The sequence below is a fragment of the Ambystoma mexicanum genome, chromosome 4p, assembly GCF_040938575.1.
Source record: "Ambystoma mexicanum isolate Mex_15411 chromosome 4p, UKY_AmexF1_1, whole genome shotgun sequence".
Classification (NCBI taxonomy): Eukaryota; Metazoa; Chordata; class Amphibia; order Caudata; family Ambystomatidae; genus Ambystoma; species Ambystoma mexicanum.
In genome coordinates, this window is record NC_090927.1 from 553,134,559 (window position 1) to 553,146,935 (window position 12,377).

The following is a 12,377-nucleotide window of genomic DNA, read 5'->3' on the forward strand; positions in this document are numbered from 1 at the left end:
GTCCTGAAGAACACTATACCTGTCCGTACTGTTCGCCAGCAAGTTGAAACTGTTCTAAGAACACAAGTGGTGTCCTGAAATGTCCGTAAATAAACGAAAATGGAGGTGTCCTGAAGAACACTATACCTGTCCATAATGTTCGCTTCCAAGTTGAAACTGTTCTAAGAACACAAGCGGTGTCCTGAAATGTTTGTAAATAAACGAAAATGGAGGTGTCCTGAAGAACAATATACCTGTCCGTACTGTTCGCTAGCAAGGTGAAACTGTTCTAAGAACACACGGGGTGTTCTTAAATTTTCGTAAATAAACGAAAATGGAGGTGTCCTGAGGACGCTATGTCTGTCCATATTGTTCGCAAGGAAGTTAAACTGTTCTAAGAACAAACGGTTGTCCGCAACTGTTCGTTTGACGTGTGACGCACTTTTAATTACTTCAGGACCCGAACAGTGTCCATAGAACATCAACGCACATGCGCAAACCAATGTCCGTGCATTTGGTGTCCTGCAGACAGCCGCTTCCTTCACGAACATGTTCGCGATGCGATCATGTGACGGTGCCCATGCTAATTGCGTGTTCTGAATGCGGACACTGTTCGTGTCCCCGAACAATTTAAAAGTACATTTTCAAGTAATCCACAATATTTCTCAATAAAAACTCACCATAGCACAAGTCCCACATACTAATCCTGAGTTTCTACTACATACTTTTTGAAAGTTTTTGAACCTTTTTTTGTGTTCGATCTGTGCGCGGACAGCATGCATGTCCGCGAAACGCATACAAGCACCCCTATAAAAGACCACGCCCTAGAGCTTATACTTATTGTGTTTCTGGCTATTCTTCAGAGCACAGCTATTTTTCCTGCAACTTGCAGGTTACACCATCATCGAGATGGCATCCATGGCTGCACTACTGTCACCTGGTGCTGCACCTGCTTCAGCACCACCCCCAACCCCTCCACCACCACCACCTCCCCAAGGGCCTGAAGAGGGGAACAGGAGTGAGAATGCAGAGGAGGAAGAATATGATGATGAGAATGAGGTAGTCGAAATCCCTACTACCCGCACTCGGCGTGAATCTTGGGTGTGGCGGTTATTTACCATTCATGGGGATGGTCCTAAGGCTGGTGCGAACCGAGTCACCTGCAATGAGTGGTACTCAGTCGTGGGAGGCATGGTTCGTACAGCTTTGGGACCACTACCATGAAGCGACACCTAAGGTCATTTCACTCTGGGGCCATTCGCAATTCTACCTTGCGAGGAGCGTAGTAGGTTGCTTTCCTCTACTTCATCCTCCGTTTCTGATCCTGTCACCACAAGGAACACCTCTGTGGGACAGCGTCTTCCTCAAGCTGCCTCACAGGCCATACATAATGCTGATGACCCTTACCTTTCAAGGGTCACAGTTGTGTGTATGTACTGCGACACAGTACTCTGCAGGGGGGGCGACTTCGTAGTGCTTTTGAGACTATCGTCTCAGAGCATGAGAAAACGTGCTCACTACCCAATAAAACCCACTCTACATCTTCCTCTCTCAGCTCGCCATTTCTAATCCCTGTGGTTGGTGTCCCTCCCCTTTACCCTCCTTTCCCCTCCTCTCCTAGTGTGTTGTGTATAAAAAAACAAAAAAAAATACAAAATAACAAAAATAAAAAAAAATAAGGCTCTTTTCAGAGCCGCCTTTCACAGTTAAAAAATAGAAGTGAAAATAAATGAAGCAGGGCCCTTTGTATTTTTTAGAAGTCCACGGACAGTCCACGGACATGTAAAATTTAGGGGTGCTACCCTATCAAAACCATTGCACTTTTCTCTGGGAGGAAGTGGTGGCTCTGAAAAGAGCCTTTGGGAGGTGTTTGTGTTTCAAAAATTATAAATACTCAACACCAACTTCAAAATGGATGCTGTCATTCTAAAAAAGGTTGCAATGCATTTTGTATGTTTCTTAGAAAAATCTGATTGCCAGCATTAGTTAGATGTACTCCATCTCTGCGAAAAATGTATGTACTACGAAACATCATATTTTCATTGTGAAAAGAGGACATGCCAAAATGTCTTAGAAAGGCACAAACAGCCTTATTGACATTGCGCCTTGCTTTTTCCATTTGTGGAACAAATGAAGAAGAACAAAGCCACATTTGTCTCTGCACAATCCGTGAAACGATTACTTGAGAATTTGGAAACATGTCCATGACCTTCCCAAGTCCTTCTTTCATTGCAAATTGCAAAGAAATTCCAGACACATGTCCGAAACAGTTCCCTCCACAATGAATTATAATTATATCTGGATGTTGCTCTGTCTCCAAAGTAGCACAGAGAGGTAACAGGTCCAACCACTTCATTCCACGTACTCCATGCCAGTGTACTTCCACATGTGGGAATCCAAGATTTAAAGCTACTCCACAGGTTTCTGCATGCACCTTCAACCAATGTATCCACGAGTCTCCCAAAATCCAAACAATCTGTTTTCTGAAACACACAGCCGTAGCTATCTGTTCTTCTCTCAGCAAAAAAGAGTATCTGAGAAACTCTCTCCTGGCACAACACACCCACTAAACTTTCCTGACCAATCCCTTCCAGTGCTCATTCTCATTTGCATGACTTCTGAACCCAAAAATCCCCGGATGTAACACCCGATGTCCGCAAACTACCGCCATGTCCGCAGACATATCATAACATGAACAGCCCTTCTACCATTTCCAGTTCACTCTCTGTGCCATTCCCTCATTGGATGTAGCCAAAATTAGAAAACTATACTATTCCACGTCAGTAGTAAAGCTGGTTCTGGCAAAACATTCCTAATCAAAATCATCAGTAAGTTCCTTCAACAATTGACAAACAACAAACTGTCAGCTGTTGTCACTGCCCCCTCAGGTTTAGCTGCCTACAACATAGGTGGTGTCGCTTTACATCAATTACTACTCCTGCCAGTAGAACACCAAAACAAATTAGACTATTACAAACTTGCTACAGAAGTTTCAATGGAACTACGCAGAGTATTGAAACAAATGAAAATGCTACTAATAGATGAAGTGAGCATGGTGTCCAACCTAATGTTGGCTTTGATTCACCTCAGATTACAAGAAGTACTCAAAACAAACTATGAAGAGCTCTTTGCAGGAAAACACATTATTGTTTTCGGAGATCTTCTTCAATTGACACCAGTAAAACGTGAGCCTATTATTAAAACATAAGGACACAAACTCTGCCGTAAAACTGTTGGCAACATTGGAAATGTCAACCGTTGGCAACATTTCCAATACAGAGAATTAACAGAAAATATGCGGCAATCTGCAGATCTCACTTATGCCAACATCTTAAAAAGTATCAGAGTTGGTATACTTTCAAAAGAAGCAGAAGCAATATTGAAAACCCAGCACATTCATGCACTTGATGGTGATAATGCATGTGCTACAGATGTTATGGAACAATTAGCCCACAAAAATGTCAATTGTATGGCCTTAATGCTAACTCTTGTAAGCTGTTTCAAATTCAATTAAATAATGTTAAGTAAAGAAATGCAACCAATAATGGAAATTAGCGCCACAGACAAACTAGATGTCCATGGTATGACACTACCCATGTGTGACCAAGCCACAACAAGACTAAATAGTTTAGAAAAATCAATCTCAAACACAGCAGGATTGGAAAAGATATTAAAATTATCCTTAAATTGCAGAGTAATGCTTAAACGTAACCTTGACATGCACCAAGGACTAGTTAATGGAGCACTGGGTACAGTTGTTGGCTTTCAAACATACCCACGTGACAACAATATTCAGTTTGTCAATATTCTCTTTGACAAACTTACAGAAGTAAAAAGGATAGGACGCTCAACAGCTCGATTCCTTCTCTTCAATTTACGCAGTCACCATTCATAAATCACAAGGTCTTACCCTAGGCAAAGCAATGATAGACATTGGTAACACAGTATTTAAAGAAGGCATGAGCTATCTAGCACTATCACGCTTACGTACACTTGACAGTCTATTTCTAATCAACTTTGATCCAAGTAAAGTAAATGCTGATATTCCTTGCATTTTAGAATACAATAGACTTCGCTCACTATACATCCACCATCTAAACACATATTCTGTACCACAAAATGTTGTAAAAGAAAACTAAATCAAACAGAAATGCAACAGGATGTCACTGCAAATCCTCCAAAGAGAGTAAAAGAAACTAAAACTTCATCAAGTACCACAAACATAAAATAACCCATTAGGGAAAGTAAACCAGGTACTTCATCAAAGAAGGAAGACAAACTAAAAAAAAATCAATCAGATACAGACCTACCTGGTCCATTTAAACTCTCAAATATAGTAGGAGTAAGTTGCTATGCAAATGTAGCAATGAATATTCTATTTCAATTGCCACCAATTGTTGACAACATTTACTTACACAGTGCAGACCAATTGTGTTTGCAAATGTTAGTACTTCACAGAAATGCAACAAACAATCCTGATAACACATATAGGCCCTCATTACGACCCTTGCGGAAATCGGAAAACGATGGCGGAAATGCAATACCGCCATCGAATAGCGCTCGGTGCGACTATGACCCGTCACCGCAAAGTACGAAGCCATTGGCGACACCGTAGTGAACGCCAACGCTAACTGCACCAAGCACGCGCGCGCGCGCCATGCCAAACCGCAAACACCACCATGGCGCAAGGGTACGCCAATTCCGACCCTAGCGGACATGTACCTAACGCCATCAAGCATGGCGGAATGTACCATTCCGCCATGGTGAGAAGTACGGCATCGCGAATCAACCGTAAACGGCCCCACTGAGTGCCTGTACACCGCTCCCTGGCCACAAAGTACAACTCCCCGTAGGTGCAATGAAGTCACAATGCAACCATTGAAATGAACAAGTCACCCATGCATGCCAACGAACAAAAGAAACACAAGAGGGGCCAATGGGAGCTGCAGGGCACAGATGGCACGAATACAGAAGCCATCCCAATGGACATGACCACAGTCCCCCACCAAGAAACGCACGCAAACACAGGCACCTGTGACCAGCAATATTCCGAGAATCACATCATTCCACCAGTCCACCTGGCTGACCGGCATCTGTTACACAAAACCCAATCCCCCGCCCCTGAGCATGACAACATCCAAACTGTCATATTGGCAGCCCCCATCCCTGACCTCACGGGCTTCGTAGGCAAACGCGCCCAGTACAGTACCACGCAACTAAACTCCGAAGCTGGAACCCAATGCAGATCTCCTCACAATACATCGCCCCTCAAATAGGCATATGCCACATCACTTGCAAAGAAGAACGCTACACGGGCCAAATCAGAATAGAAATTTAATGCACATCAAAATCACCAAGCCCATACAGCCATCAGGCCATGAACTCCAAAACACTTTTCACCATTGTGGGCTGCATCCGCAAGAAATGACCAGCCACTACTTGTGTGACGCCCTGTTCCCTCATGGTACACAGAGCCACATTCACGTACGAAAAGGCAACATGGAAGCGCACAGAACCGCAGGGCCGTCCCAATGGGGAGGCACTAGTCCAGCTGAAAGGCCGAAATGTTGCTCCGAGCTACCAGTACTGCGTAAGGGCATGTGGGCCATTGGCGATCGTCCCATAAGATCGTAATGCTGTTCCACTGATTAACACGAAGCAGCAGGTGTCGGGAGTAAAACCCATCTGCAGGAGTGGCATACAGATGGCAGTGGCAAAAGGGGAGGAGATACCTGTCAACCAAAAGAAAAGAAAAAGAACAGAATGGCCATCAGAACTACATTCGAACAACTCACTTCAATGATCACACTAAATCCACAGCCATATGCATGCTAGCCCACTCCAAAGGATCATCACCACCCCAAAACCACTTGCGACTCATAACCATCTATATCGAGGTGCAAACACCATCACATACGAGTGTACCTGTGCATGCGTCTGTCAAAACAGAATCCATCAGATGGGAATGTTAACGTGCATGGACACAAGTGTCTGAGGGCGCGTCGAGACAGGGAGGGCTCAACAAGGCCAGATAGACGATGGTCCCACTATGGCAGCCCTGCATCACATAGCGTAGAGGAGGCGGATAGATCCCAAGAAGCCCTGTACATGGCAAACTCTGTATCAAATCACCTGCCCATGCATCCATTCATCATTCCCTCATCCCGGGATTAAAACGCCTGAATATTTACTCACATAACATTAGAAATATCCATTGAGTCTGTGCGTTATGCAGCCTGCAAAATCCACAGTGCCCCAGCCCGTAATTCCAGTGTAGTGAAGTAACATGTATTTGGGAACGTCCGTCCTCATCGCCCACGTCGCTATTGCGCATCCCAAACTATTCATATAAATCATTGCATCCTCGCCATGGCCCCTGACTCAAGGACATTAAACAATAGAACGTTATATTTGCAGTCAGACCTGTGGGCATTTCCTCGCCGCTAGCTGAAAACCGAAAGCGCCGCCCTTCGAATTCCTCATTTGCAACATCACGTCGAAGAGGCATCTGTGGCCGTTTGAAATCACTAATTATTCCATCGAGTGCGGCTGTGTGTGAAAATGGCAACTGCCTTCACCCACAAATGGGACGCCCCGCCCGTCGTTGCAACTTGGTACAGTGATGCATGAGGGCCCACCGTTACTCGAGTACTACGTTCCACTGACCCTTCACAAGTCTGTTCGCGACTGCACAGATAGTATGTGAAACAATGGGACCACAGCAGAATGAACATATCAACCAATCTTACACGGCCATCGGGTACAAATACATGATTGCAATAGCAAGATGCCATTCCCCGAATTGCAGCGTAGTGCGCGGGACGTGCTCGGCCAAAGGGGATAGCAGTTTGCACAGGTGGAATAAATCACCACAGGTGGAGGCCATACAGCCTGAAAACACATGAATTGCACAGCCAGTCTCCTCCCACAACCACACCGAAATGCTACCGGCAGGACTCGCGATGTTGGCCCTGGGGGACCTGATAGCACTGCAAGTACTCCAACTCCAAGAAGAAGACGAACACCAACTACAACCGGCCGCACGGAGGAGACGCAGGAGGAGGAGGAGGCCAAGGCAGGGCCAGCAAGGGCCGCCAGCACAGCCACTACCACCACGCAGGCAGCCCGCAATCCCACGCCTCCGAGCACATCCGTTCAACCTCACTGATGAGCAGATCCACACCCTCTACCGTTTGGAGCGGGACACCATAACCGCCATTGTGGACATGACACAGGCTGACCTTGTCAGCATGATAGATAGCCCAACCGCCATCCCACCCCTACTGAAGGTGGTGTCTGTACTCCACTTCCTGGCCACAGGCACCTACCAGCACACAGTCGGACAGTTGCATGGCATTTCTCAGGCACTGTTCTCACGGACACTATTGCAAGTGCTCGATGCCCTCCTGCAGCACGCAGACGACTACATCTCTCTACCACGCTCGGAGCAGGAAATTACCAACACAAAAGTGGGATTCCATGCACTTGCCGGCATACCGGGTTGCATTGGTGCCATCGACTGCACCCATGTGGAATTGGTCGTCCCACATGCCATGGAGGCCCAGTACCGCAACCGAAAACAATTTCATTCCCTGAATGTACAAATGGTGTGTGACTCCAACAGGATCATTACACATTGTTGTGCCAGATTCCCTGGATCAACCCATGATTCTATGGTCTTGAGGAACTCTACAATACCACGCTACATGGAGCGACACGCAGGGAACAGATCCTGGCTACTCGGTGAGTCTCATTACATGCATGATAATGTGGGGTATGTGAATCGGCAATGACCTGGCAGGAAGGGGGGGGGGGTGTGCGTACGTAGCAATGGCATTCCACATCATACGTTTCTCGTCCACATACAGGTGATGCTGGATATCCACTGAAGAGATGGCTCCTCACACCAGTCCGGAACCCACGGGACCAGCATGAGGAGGACTACAATCATGCCCACTCACGTACCCGTGTAGTCATTGAACAGGCATTCGGCCTACTGAAGGGTCGTTTCCGCTGCCTCAGCAGGTCTGGCGGGGCACTCCTGTACCGCCATGAGAAGGTTGCAAAGATGGTGATGGCATGTGTCATGCTCCACAACATGTGCGTACGTAGAAATGTGCCCATGCCCCCTGACGCAGAACTGCAAGCACCTGATGATGGTCATGATGAGGGTGGGGATGTGGCAGCACCTCATGGAGTCTGCGAGGCACCGGAGGGCCGTGACATTCGTCAGCATCTCATTGATGTATGCTTCTAGCACTCATCCTGGTGGCTGATACATGGACACGGGACTCGTGGCACTGTGTGTGTCTGGGACATGCACAATATGGACTGCACGCCTATGATGGCCTAGTACACAAAGATCAATGTCCACACATCTCATTGGTTGAACGTGCACTGTTTATGGCATATGTGATATCATGTTGTACACCCTATCGACCCGCCACCCAAGTGAGCCCAACACACCCCCTCCACCCTCCTACCTCCCCCCCGAACACCAGTGTCCAAAGATGCTCATTGTCAGTGGGCAGTCGCTATTGCAAGCCCCCTCTGCGGGTATCAGGGGCACCCCTGCCTGTGGAGCGCAGGTTCCTCCCAGATCTACGTTGGGGGCTGCCCTGGACGGAACTTGCAACGGATGATGTCTCTGCCTGCTCACGTCCATGCATGTCCCTAAGGGTTTGCGAGAGCTCAGTGAGCACACGGCGCACTGCGGCAAGTTCGGCACATACGTCCTTGGACGTCGCATGCAGTTCCCCCCTCAGGCTCTCGGTGCTTCTCTCCATTTGGACTCTCAGGCTCTCGGTGCTTCTCTCCATTTGGACTCTCAGGCTCTCTGTGCTACTCTCCATTTGGACTCTCAGGCTCTCGGTGCTACTCTCCATTTGTGCCCTTAGTGTCTCTGTACCTCTCTCCATTTCTGCCCTAAGTGTCTCAGTTGATGTTTCTATGTCTGCCTTAGTGCCCCCACATTCATCGGCATGGTCCTTGAGGAGCGTGGCCAGTTGCTGCTGTTGCACGATTAACTGGTCGAGGGACTGTTGCCTCTGCTGGGCCATGGCCATTTGCGGGGGTGTCACAGAGGGGCTGTTGTCCTCATGTTGCCTTGCCACAGGGCTTGTGGGGGATGGCCAGTCGTCGTCTTGTGGGTGCCCCTGCGTGGTATCCTCATGTTGTACGGGATGGGACAGACAGGGGGATTGGGATAGGTCATGGATGGATCTGACTTCGACATCCCAGTCTTCTGTGTCGGAGCATGCTGCCATCAATGGGGTGTCACCTATGGTGCTGCTGCCACCAGAGGCAGTGCCTTCTGTGGCATCCGTTGGGGGGACCTGTGGTGGTGGTCTTGTGGGCATGCTGGCTGCTGGGGTGCCTGTTGATGTTCCCTCCTCTGTGCTGCCACCTGATTTGTGCTGCTGCCGTGTCTTGATGCGTGCAGCTGAGGTGGAGGGTCTTTGGCCGTTGGTCTTGGCCCTCTTTGCAGGTGTGCTGGTAGGGGTGTCCTGAAGCTCGTCGTTTGGATCGGACCCTGTGGTGGAGTAAAGGAGGGCGAGGGTTATTGATGGGTCTGTGGGAATTGGAATGGCATTGTATCACATGCATTGGGGTGGTACCTGAGGGTGATTTGGGTCGGGGCCTTGGAGGTGCTTTCATTTGTGTGTGGTGTGCGGGTGCAGTTGTTTGGCAGCCTGCAGTTAGGGTGTGCCTGCTGCACGTGTAGTGCGTGTTTTAGGGGTTTTTAATTATTTATGTATTTATTGTGGGTTTTAACGTGCGCTATCAGGCCGATGTGTGTGGACGTTCTCCTGGACATGTGTTTCTGTTGCACTATGTGGACGCATGGTACTTCACATGGATGGACTTTGTGGATTTGGCATTGTTTTATTTGGCCCACCTACCTGAATCTTCGGATGTCTGCACTCCTTTCTCCATCCCTCCGACTCCCTCTATGCTCTCCATTCCGATGGTGGAGGCACAGATTTCTTCCCAGGGGGTCAACTTGATGGGTGATTCAGGACCTCCCCCGTTGGCTGTGGCAATGTTGCGGTTGGCAGAGAGTATGCTGCGGACGCGTATCCGCAGGTCGTCCCATCGCTTGCGGCATTGCTGTGGGGTGCGGGGTGCGGTCCCCACCGCACTTACCCGCTGTGCCACCAGAGCCCATATGGCCTTCTTGTTTGCAAGTGCCGTCCTGGTCATTTGCGTGCAGAAGACGACGGCAGCATTCTCCTGGAGGGTCTCTGTTAGCACGGTGAGTTCCTCACGGGAGAAGTGGACCTGCCGCTTGCGGTCGCACGCTTTCTTCGCTACTTTTCCCATTTTTCTTGGTTTCGCTAGGGTGGATGACGGGTTGGGGTGTGTTTCAGGGTAGTGATTTTAGTGGTTGTGTGGTTTTAGTGGTTTTATAGGTGTACGGCGGGATGTTTCCCGTTCCGGGCCCATGTTTTTACTTCCGTTTCCGTATATTTCCGGTCACCGTACTTTCCGGTAGGCGCACACTGCGGTGTCCGCTGTGATGGGTGGCGGTATTGCACCTAGGGCGCCGTACGGCGGCGGTGTGGGCCGTTTTGGGGTCATTTCCGCCATCGCGGACTTTGCACTTCCGCCATGCCGTGGTGCTCGTGCCCGATGGGTCGGAATGGGCCGCACTTTGCTCCTTCGTGCAATGGCGGAAACGCTATTTACGCTGTGGCGGTCCGGTCAGTCACTTTCCGCCAGGGTCGTAATGAGGGCCATAGTGTTTATGAAATAAGACAACAATTGGACTACTGTGCTGGAATGGTTACATTCACTATAAACTCACAGGAAGATCCACAAGAATTTCTAATGTACTTACTACAAGTACTGGAAAATAAAAACATACCTATAAATGAAATCTTCCAGATTTCATGCATGTGGAAACATACATGCACTCTCTGCAACAATGTGATGCAAGAAGAAATCCCCAATGAACGCTTCAAATATATATCAATACCTAATTGTGAATCCATTCCATTTCAGCAACTTGTACAAAATGCAAACCATGGTAGATTATGTACTACCTGCAATTCGGATAATCGCTCCACTTTAGTAATACAAACACATAGTAAATGCGTAATACTAATGCTTCTACGTTACAATGCAGATGGTACCAAAAACAACTGCAAGCTGACTGGATTCACACATGGTCAAATATCACTTGGTAAGAAAACCTTCACAACAATAGGTATAATCTACCACGCAGGAGTCACAACCAATTCAGGGCACTACACTACATATATAAAAAAGAAATGTGGATGGTTTCAATGTAATGATAGTACCATTACTCTAAAGCAGAGATTACCAGCAAATCTTACAAACACTTATTTAATGTTCTTAAAATCAAAATTTGATAACTAAACCTTACTTTAACTTATAGTAAAAAAATATAAACTGTTAGAATATTCCAAAAGCTATCTAACGCCCAAAGATTCTACAACAACTAATCAGATAAGTGAATACCACTAAATTAGAGCAAAAAATAGACAGTTAGCATACGCCAATTGGTATCTAACTGTCAAAACATTTAACAATATCCAAACAGATAAATCAATACCACTAAAATATATCAAAAAATAGACAGTTAGAATACAGCTACTGGTATCTAACTGCTCCAAAATTTTACAATATCCAAACAAATAAATAATATGTTACTGCTCCAAAAAAATGCAACAAGCCAATGTATAAAGCATTAGCCAGAAACAACAAGTGAACACTGAAAACAAACAAACAAATAAACTGTAGCATAACAGAATTTTTTTTTTTTTAATCCAACATGAATTTTTTTTTCTCCCCCAGACCCAATGATTTTAGCAACACACACGTAAACTGAGCAAATTGCACAGTAATCTACTAAATATGAGGGTCCAAAAAAAATAAATGTTGATTATACAATGTAAGAAGTCATTACAAAATACTAATACTAACATGCTATTTTCTTTTATCACAGAAATGAACAAGAAATACATGTACTCCAGTTACTAAACCAAACAGTAAGTATATTATTAGTACAACCATCGCAGCATATCACACCCATATGGCTTATAACTTTGTTCCTTATAAATTTGTTTTTGACTCAAAGTTATAAGCCACTATGAGTGTGATATGCTGTGGTGGTTGTGGCCAGGGCATAGAGTCTTGGGTTCATGGCCAAATGGCCAAATGGCCATGCACCCAACACTCTATGCCCTGGCCACAACCACCGCAGCATATCACACCCATACAGTCAAACATTTCAACTAAGGCCTATGGAAACTTTTAATGTCCGCGGACATTATGAGTGTTCTTAGAACACTTTCAACTTGCCAGCGAACAATACGGACAGCGTCCTCAGAACACCCCCATTTTTTATTTGCGTACATTTCAGGACACCGCGA